The sequence below is a fragment of the Odontomachus brunneus genome, unplaced genomic scaffold (genome assembly GCF_010583005.1).
Source record: "Odontomachus brunneus isolate Ranch 3 - 2012 unplaced genomic scaffold, Obru_v1 Obru_scaffold_002, whole genome shotgun sequence".
Lineage (NCBI taxonomy): Eukaryota > Metazoa > Arthropoda > Insecta > Hymenoptera > Formicidae > Odontomachus > Odontomachus brunneus.
Window position 1 is genome coordinate 1059943 of NW_022639452.1, and position 9981 is coordinate 1069923.

The 9981-nt window shown below is 49.7% G+C and overlaps 1 protein-coding gene across 2 annotated transcripts in view; it reads right to left on the reverse strand.

The window, feature by feature from the left end:
• The window catches only part of LOC116842280, a 137342-nt gene that overhangs the window by 38165 nt on the left and 89196 nt on the right, over positions 1-9981 (reverse strand). The window lies entirely within an intron of this gene.

Genomic DNA, 9981 nt, shown 5'->3' on the forward strand with positions numbered 1-9981 from the left:
AGAGAGAGAGAGAGAGAGAGAGAGAGAGAGAGAGAGAGAGTGAGCGGGGAGAAGACAGGGGAACGAAAAGGGAGGAGAAGGAGTGAAAGCGAGATAACGGGTGAGAGGGAGAAGAAAGAGTGGAACAAAAGGCGAAAGGGGGATGGCGAGAAAGAGGAGAGTGATGCGGCGGTCGCGCGAGCAGGGCAAGGGGAGAAGGAGGAGGGGGAGGATGTTAGGAGGAGGGCTGCGGGCGAATGACGTTGATGAAATGCTTCTCAGCGGCGAACATGTAACGCGACCTCGGCGGATCGAGATAAACGCATTCGCGAGTCGGATTCCTGTATCATCCCCCTTCCCCCTATTATCTCTCCCTCTCCTTACTCCCTCCGCTGTTCTCGTCCCGACCTCCTCCACCTTCTCCTCCATCTCGTTCCGATAGTACCGTACTCGCACGACGGCTCTTCCTTTAATCTGTTGGAGCTTTATCTCATTGACGAGATAGTTGGCTCGCCGAGCTATCCGAATCCACATATATATATGTATATGTATGTATATATATATATATATCCACATATATATATGTATGTATGAATACATATATATATATATGTATATATATATATATATATATATGTATATATATATATATATATATATATATACACACACACACATGTATACGGGTTAGCGTGCTGGCGCGCCTACGATCGTTTTAATCAGTGGTTCGAATCGAGTCGATTGAAATCGCCGCGATTGAAGCCGCCGTGCCGCGGCGTTCCGTTCTGTTCCGTTTCGTTCCGCAAAACTGAAATCGATATCGGACGTTCGCGAATGGTGTTCGCCCACCGCAAAGCTCGTGGCGGAATTTCCCGCGGGTGACGTGCGAAGTAATGGGCGCGAGCACACGGCGCGCGCTCGCCGAAATCAAAAGTCACCGGGAAGAAAAATCGACGACCCAAATCCGTCGTTACGCGGGAAATGCGCGGAGCCGGGCAGGAGAGGACGTGTAGCGTATTGTGCTTTCATTGCGTTTGATTATCCCCCGGTTCGCTTGCGGACGACAGGAAAGGGAGAGGGAAAGAGGGGGGAGAGAGAGAGAGAGAAAAGACATGTTCGTTCGGTCGGGTGGAGACCCGACGCGACTTGGAATTCCGAATTCGACGGCGACGGTGGCGGCGACGACGACGACGAGTCGATAAGAAGCGTATATGCGGTGGGTGGTAACACCGCTGATCCCACGGCGTTATACTATACGCATACTAAGGCGTTCATTTTTATTTATAAGCCACAGCGTAACACACGCGGCGAGCCTACGTAATATCGTGATCCCAGCTAAGACGGCGATGGCTTGCCGCGACGTTTAAAAGCACACGGAAATACAAGAGGAGAGCAAACGAGAGACAGAGAGAGAGAATAAAAAAGAAACAAAAGAGAGATATGAGAGAGAAAGAGGAAGGATGAGAGAGGGAAGAGGTAGGACGCGGAGGAAGTGCAGAGAAGCGAGGACTTTCGAAGAAAGATTAAGCGACTCGATGTAAAGGGAAGCGGCGCAGTAGCGGGTGTAGCTTCCGCGTGTTCCGGAGCTTATCGCCGCCGAAACTTCTATCCGGCCGAGTTCGTTCTCTCTCCTCCTGAGATTTGCTTAATGAGGAAGAGTGAATAGAGCGCCGGAGTGCGCGGTTGTGTGCGCGACGTTACTAAAAGTAGCAACGAGTTCTGGCCGCATCTAACCGTCGGGCGAACACATTCTCGAGGAATCTACGACTACTACTACTACTACTACTACTACTACTACTACTACTACTACTACTTTCTCTCTCTCTCTCTCCAACTTCCTAGCAGCCTTCTGCGAGCGAACCACTCCGGTCACTCGCGATTTTTCGCTCCCTCGCGGTACAACCATCCCCCTCGGGCGACCGTCGCGCAATGCCGGCGTTTTCTTTTTCCCGCCCCCGATATTGCTCGCAACGAACGGTTGAGGCCGCGCGAGTTTACCCGTACGCTGATAACGGCCCATAGCCTCCGAGGATTTCGCGCAGGTTTACTCGTCGAATTGCCGGACAGTGCGCGTCTCGTGCACTTTTACGCGAGCGTGTGAGCGTCCACACACACACACACACACACAGAAAGATAGGCACGCGCATACAATGTTCTCTCTTGTCCCTTCTTCCTCTTTTTATTTTTTTCCCAGAGTTTCACCGAACGGCTAAGTTTGCTCGGGAAAATCGCAGCTATGCTACGGTGTTGACGTTCTTATCGCGCCCGGATGTTTCCTCCGGGTTCACCGAGATGTAGGCCAACCACCGGCGCGGGATGCCGTCGTCTCCGCGTAATAAAGATATGACTTGTTTACATTCGGAGATATACATGCGCGGCAGATGTATAATAGCGTATATGTATAGCCTATCGCGCTACTTCGGGCCGCATCGCCGTTCGCCTCGCCTTCGTTTCAGTATCGAGAAGCGAACGAGCGAGCGAGCGAGCGAGCGAGCCTCAGTCGCTTCACCCTTAACCTTTGACCCGCTGTTCCGCTCGTAACGTAGCACGCGTACTTGGTGCTACACGCTCCAGTGCGAACAGGCAGCGTGCGTGTATCTCTCTCTCCTTCTCTCTCTCTCTCTCTCTCTGTACGTGTTTCGATGCCGCTTTAACGGAATGGAATAAATCTCATAAAAAGCACCGTTCGCCGTTGGAATTTTGCAAAAATTACGTGTGAGGTGTCACAAAAGCGACGCGATGTGACTCGTCGGCGCATGGAGAGAGGCCAGGGGGATCAGCCGCTCGGGCGAAACGGTAAAAAATTCACCGGCTCGCCAAAAAATCGAGAGAGTCAAAAAGCCAAGCTGTCAAAGCTGCACTTTGAGTGGTCTAACGCGTTCGTTTACCTGAAATATTGCGGTATTCCGCGAACGTCGGGTATCGGGACGATGAGTTCTACAGAGCGTCCCACATGAAACCGAACTAGCCTTTTCCCGGACCGTTAAACATAGAAGTGGTTACTTCCCGCTCTTTAGGGCTCGCTGTTTCTTCGGACGAGTTTTTCTTCTCTTTTTTTTTTATATCGACTCGGCCACGGACGAGCGAGAGAACCGCTTTGCTTCTTTTTTTCCAAAAGCAAACAGTACACGCAAATATTTGCGCGTAAAAAACTGTAGTGGCTTTCAATTTTTCGTAGAAATCTTCCGATTTTTCCCCTTTCCCCCTTCTTTTTTCCTCTCGCTTCCTTTTTCGCTCACTCTTCTCGCAGTGTGGGAAGAAACGCGTATCGGACACGCGGCGGTTATAACTGTGCTTCACTGAGAGAAAAGAATGGTTGATCCGAAATTACAGTTATTTTTCGCCTCAACCATATTTTTCGTAGTAAAGTGGTAAAATAGTAACACAGTGATACGCATACAAGGTTATTATCACTAATGTTATAGTAAAATTTAATAAAAACATTACGGTTACAAATACCAAACATTTCTTTCTCAGTATAGTATAATTTTCAAGCTGCACGCAGAGAGAGAAAGAAAAAGAGAGAAAGCAGTATTTATTAAGCGCTCTGGGATGTAAATTCCCTCAAGCGCAACATGACGGATAATGGTACACGTTAACTGTGTTTGTTAACACTGTGTTTTTCAAAACTACGATAGAACTAATGATACGAATTACTAATATAAAATGATAAAATGAGAAGAAATAGTAAATGCCTCAGCAATATCAGTCTACAGCGCAGGTAGGATGGACTCCGACCTTATTTAATCTTGTCAGAATTATTTCGTATGTCACGTTAAATGTCACTTTGATTCGACTTGTAATAAGTAAATATATAATAAGTCTTTGAAGGAGCCAGTCGATTTTGCCGCACGTATATTTAAAAGAAGACCATTCCAAAGAAAAAGAAAGAGAGATAACGGTCGGAATTTTCAGGAATTAGCTTCTCATATATACCGCTCTTCTCACCATGGGTGAGCGAGGGAGAAAGAGAATCGGATCGAACGGCAGATCGAAAGAGCCGGACATTAGGTTTTTCGCGCGGTCGTGCCAAACGACAGGTCGTCTCGTTTCCAGGCGCATACACGCACGTCGCTGAATAGTCGTCAGCGGACTCGGTAATTTTGTTCGCCTAGTTTATCGACCGTCCCTCGGCTTGTAAGCGAGAGAGAGAGAGAGAGAGAGAGAGAGAGAGAGAAAGAGAGCAAGGGTGCTCTGTACCGCGCGCGTCGTACGCGATTACCGATGTAACACGCCTGTTTTCAGATACGCGTCGCACCTGATAGCGGCGTAACAACGGTCGGCTGAATGATTTCACGCCTCGGGCTTCTGTCCCGTGAATTCCTAATTCGCGTTTTGATGCATAGATCCCAGCGGCGCTGGCCGGCTCGCGATCGCTAATAATCTGATTCCGACGTTGGCGTGAATGCGGGGGCGGGAGTGTTCTCGCGCGCGAGACTGCCAACGACACGCGAGGTTGAAATAAAAATGTTTCGTACACGCACACATACACACAGATATAAACGTGTGCACAGGTGCGCCCCGTGCACGCGGCAGATGAAAGATTCAGTTTTGCGAGCGGCACGAGTGTGCTCAGATTTCGTGACACGCGTCACTTTATATCACAAGCGCGATATGTAATCGTGTGTTTACTATTCGTGCGCGCGCGCGAAGTGGTTCCGGGGAGTTCGGGAAATCGCGGCCGATTGTATGAAAAGTAGGTGAACGCGCCTGGAAGACATTTCCTCGCTTCTCTTCTCCCCTTTTCCAGTCGATCTTCGATCAATTTTTCCTGTAACGCTTTTCCTTCATTGAGGAGTCTCTCGGGAAACGCGCCGCGCAGTCAGTCGTCGCCGGACGCGAACGTAACGAGCGTGTGTCAGTCTGCGTGCGTGCGTGCGTATAAATGTATGTGTGTGTGTAACAGAATTTTCAGGCGAGCGCTCGCGCGAGGTACGACTGGTACGCCGGGCGACAGCTTTTAATTGAAGCTGGTTTTGTCAGGCGAGATATCGGAATTAATCGCGAAGGTTGTGCCGCGCTAACGAATGGACGGACGTCGTGTTAGATCACTCAACGGATAATGGATAAATCGATAAAATGTTCCCCCGTGGCGGGTTGACACGCTTTCCCTCTTTCGCGCTATATTCGCGGTTCTCGGCGCGGCTCGCCAAACCCAACTGTATCTTCTCCTCCCTTCACCGTCCCGCGTTCGTTCGCGAACGGACGAATCGCTAACGCAATTTGCGCCCGGCGCTCACTCTCGTATTTTAATTTCCCATATTCCGACTTGCGCGCGCGCGCGCGCGTGCACATTTCGCCGGGAGCTTGACATTTCGCGCCTCGGCGCGACGTCTCGCGATATCTCGCGCGACCCCTCCTCTTCTCTCTCGGCTCTCCGTCGCGAAATGAGACTACGGGAAAGTTGGTCGCCGCGCGCTAAGGATTTTCATGTGTGCGATACTTTTTCCTCCCCGTTTCTTTTTCGTCACGGCGATAATAATATCCCCCATGAAAAGCAATTAAATCGAAACACACGACCGATCAGTACGAACGCGCGGAGAATATCGGTGACCATATACACACATACACATATATACGTATATGTACACACACACACACACACACACACATATATATATATATATATATATATATATATACACACACACAGAACGGAACTGTCGGGAGAAATGGCGCGGTAGGAGTGCAAGGGGGACGAGGGAGGAGACGAGGGCAGGAAGGCAGATAGGAAATTGCTTCGAGCATATACTCGCTCGCAATAGCAACCAGGGGCGGCAGAGGCGTACGGTGCGTGTGAGTGCAACGCACCGTGACCCCCGCGCAAGTCCTGCGCATCCGCGGCCGTGTAGAACTTTTGTTACGTTATTATCGAGTGCAGCTGCACCATTTATGCCGCACGCTGAATATGGCCCGCGGTGGTCCGCGTGTCACGGCGGCAAACACACGAGCACGAGACGTGAAATGCGACGCGAAACTTGGGAAGAAACTTCAGGACGACAACGAGGAGAACGTCGAGAGAGAAAGAGAGAGGACGGACCTTTCTCTCTTTTTTTCGGAATTAATTTCAAGCGCTTCCGCGGTATTACGCGGCTCTAGGAAATACGACGAGAAGACGCTTTTCGTTTCGTTCACTTTCTCTCTCTCTCTCTCTCTCTCTTTCTTTCTTCTTTTTGCTTGCCGGCGTGACTGTCAATCAACGTTTTGCTCGCGCTTCATCGCGGAATCGATTCATCAGTTTCATAACACCGTCCCGCAGCCGCAGCCTTGCTTATCGCGTCGGCATTATGTACGCTAAATCGAGCGAACAAATTTCATTATTTCATTTTCGACCAGGCGCCACCGTTTAATATTCATTTAAAACCGGATAACGGCACATTAAGATTACACATTTTGAAAGCGTGCACGCGCGCTCGCGCTCTACCCAGCAGACGTAACGAATACACTAACTGTATATAATAACGAAACTCATTTGTTCCTTTGTACTCTCCTCGACCGAACCGCGATTATAGTCGGCTAAATTGGACGCCCGCCTGCTCCATCACCTGTTGTTCCCGATACATCACGGAAAAATAACGCCGCGCGTTCCGCGCGAATAACGCACGTAACGACAGCGCGGCTCGCTGACACACAGCTGACACACGTCACACACACACACACACACGTATCGCCCCACGGCAATAACTTATTAAACAATCACGTCCTCCTCCCGCCTCTTAATGCCCATCGGATTTTTTGCGATCGGTCATTACCCAACTGTCATTAAACGCAGCGACGGAAGAACGTAAATTGCACATTCACCCCGCGCTGCGGCGGCCGGCGCGCTAATTTTGAGGTTAAATCGCGTGCACTCGCCGTCGTTAGTTCCGCGGGGATTCGTGTCGCGCCGCGTACGCGCTACGTAATAAAGTTTTCCGTCGTATTCAGAAGTGCTTCGGGCAGCCCGAGAAGCTGCCATTATTCTTGCGCCCCCGGGTTCGCGTCATCCATCATACGGCGTTGGCGCATCGCGCGCGCGCGCGCATGCGCGCTGGTGCACCCACACGGACACACGTCCCTGCAGAGACGCGCACCGGCGCACAGCGGCTAAGAACAAAGCCGGCGGCAAATGACAGCAGTAATTTTCGCAAACTGTTGTGGGACGCGTCGTTGCTGAGGCATTCCCCCCCCCCTCTCTCTCTCTCTCTCTCTCTCCTTCTCCTCCTCCTCCACAATAGGCGACGGCGCTGCGCTCTAAGCACTGCGCGCTCCGCGCGACAACCCGAGTCGAAATTTTAATCCTACTTTCGACCTGCGTGCTCCATCCAACGTCTACCATGATACTTTCGAGCAGGTTGCGAGATTACGTCTACGCGGATTGTCTAAGGAGTTTGTTCACTTGAAATGCTTGGAATTATACGGCAATTGAACATAACGCAGCGAAACACATTCGTAGTTAAAGTTTCACGCGATTTGTTTATTCATGAAAAATTTAATATCGAGTATCGCAACATTTTGCACACGCAACCTTGTGGTAGAAGTAATAATAGATGACCATTATTTCAGCGTGACTTCGTGATAAACAGTGATACCATTCAAATAAAAAATGTATCGTTATAAATGTTAGGTAATGCGGCATAGAAGGGAGAACAGTATTCGCTACACCATTTTTTTTATATTAATCGATCGTAGGCTAGAGTTAAACACTGGTCATTTAGAGGCGCTAAGAAGGACTCTTCAGTTTTCATGAAGTATCAAAGATACAGAGTGTTCCAAAATTAAACAAACTTCGGATGGTTATAAAGGATATAAGTATTACGATAGTTGTTCCAAGTGGCGGCCATTTACTTGCAAACAGAGGTTGTATCGTCGGTTCATGGATTCACGGACTCTATGGAATACTCCCGGGAGAGCTTGCATATGTGCGAAAGTGGCTCATCACTATTGCCAAATCTTCCTCTCCAAATACAGGAGTCTCGCACACTACAGATTTTAACCTTTCGCATGTGTGCAAGCTGTGAATTTTTCTCGCTGCAGAGACTAAAATTGGGCTAAAATTTCAACTCAGGAACTTGCGCTTGGTCATTCGAGTCTCTCCGTGACAAAGATGGAATCTCCGGCGGAAAAAAAAAACGAGAGAAACCGGAGGTTGATTTGTATTGAAAATCGTATCACGCGGGTGGGGACATTTCCCGAAGAATTTCGGGAAATCACCGGGACGCGCCGGGTAATGACTAACCTACGTGTGTCAGGTAATCCGGCGCGGCATCGTTACCGCGCTCGTATCGCGCGATTTTCGATTCCCTTTGAATCCCATTCGGGATCGCCATGCGAGAACCGCCATCCGCTGCATTCGAACGATTGCGCCCCGTCTAAGGCGGGCGAGATTGGCTAGACTTCGAGACTCGACTCGATTCGACTCGTTCGCTTTCTCCCCGCGAGAACGACCGATTACGGTTCACGGATATCGTTCCCTTTAATTTAACTGCGATTGTTCCGCGCGGAGTCCATCGTCTCGTTGCGACATCCACGAAACTGGCCTGTGTGGCGTTTCGCCTCGCAGCCCCGCCGTATTCGAGCGGCGCGACGGGAGCGAGGATAAGCCGCCGAAAATGTGTCGTAGGCAAAAAGTAAGAGATATAGCTGGGAAAATTTCACTATCTCGCTCTTTACGAGCTTAAGCCCCACCGAAAGCAGAAGGGCGAGGGAAGGGGGAGGGGAGGACGGGGGACGGAAGGGTTAAAATCCGCTTTACGGTTTTCAGGGCGATCCCGTGGATTTCCTTGATCCGTATCAGATGTCCTCATACACCCGTGATAAATATGAGAATCGGCGGGATCATCGGCACCCTTGGTGGAACGGTAAATCGTGCGGATTTCAACGTCAACGAATCACGTATCGCCAACCGATATTCCGACCGAGGAACGATTGAATTACCGTGAAATTGTAGAAAGAGTATCGTATATAACCCGACATATAAAATACATGAATGCTTTTTGCCGTGTCGACAAAATTAACCCCGTTCTGTTTCCGGTGTGTCGAGCTGGTGGTAGTGGTAGCGGTGATGATGGCGGTGAACGAAAAAACAACGAGACAAACGATCTAGTTAAGATATATTCCGGAGTGTACGTGGCTCGTCGTCAGGCGATTAAAAAATTAACGAAGCGCCCGTGGGAAGAAAAGAGAGAGAGAGCGTTAAAATAAACCGACGGGCGAAAAAGGTCGGCAGTGAAGCGCGGTTAAAGCAGACATTTCCGAAGACTGCGTTTAATCTACACGATCTGTGGATCAGACACGAGGGCAATAAAGATCCGGCGGAGGGCCACACGCTGATCCCGATGAGCGGATGCGGTCGGAAGATACGAGGACCAGAACAGAGAGAGAGAGAGAGAGAGAGAGAGAGAGAGAGAGAGAGAGAGCTGGCTATCTGCGAGCGTGTTCATTGGCGGCTCTTCAGAGTATCTTGAAGGAGATAAGCTTCCTCTCTCGCGTGTTCCGCTCGCAGCTGAATGATTTAGCCGTGCTTTTATCCAACGAGACGATAACACACCGATATATACCGTGTATCGACACGAGAAATCCACTAATGAAAGTATGAGAGACGAAAACTCTTTCGAGATCGCAAAGTCAACACTTGTTTTAAATGCCGGTCCTCAAGTCGAGCACACGATAACTTTGAAAGTAAATCCGCCTCCGACTTGGGGGGGAGGCAGGCACGAAGATGCGTCTCGGCTTCATAGAGTGCAAACAGCTATTTATCGTCGTTGGCTTAACAAACACCCGGCAAAGACTTAATGCAAGTACGACTAATGACCTCCGGACAAGAGATCTCACTTGCGGAAATTAAGTGCTTCCAGGTAGGGAAGCTCGTGGCCAATTGTAACGAGGAACAATTGTAACACTCGCGATAATTCGAGCCCTTAGCTCTGCTGTACACTTCGGGAGTTTAAACCAAGTACAGAGGAAGGGAAACAGAGAGAGAGAGAGAGAGAGAGAGAGAGAGAGAGAGAGAGAGAGAGAGAG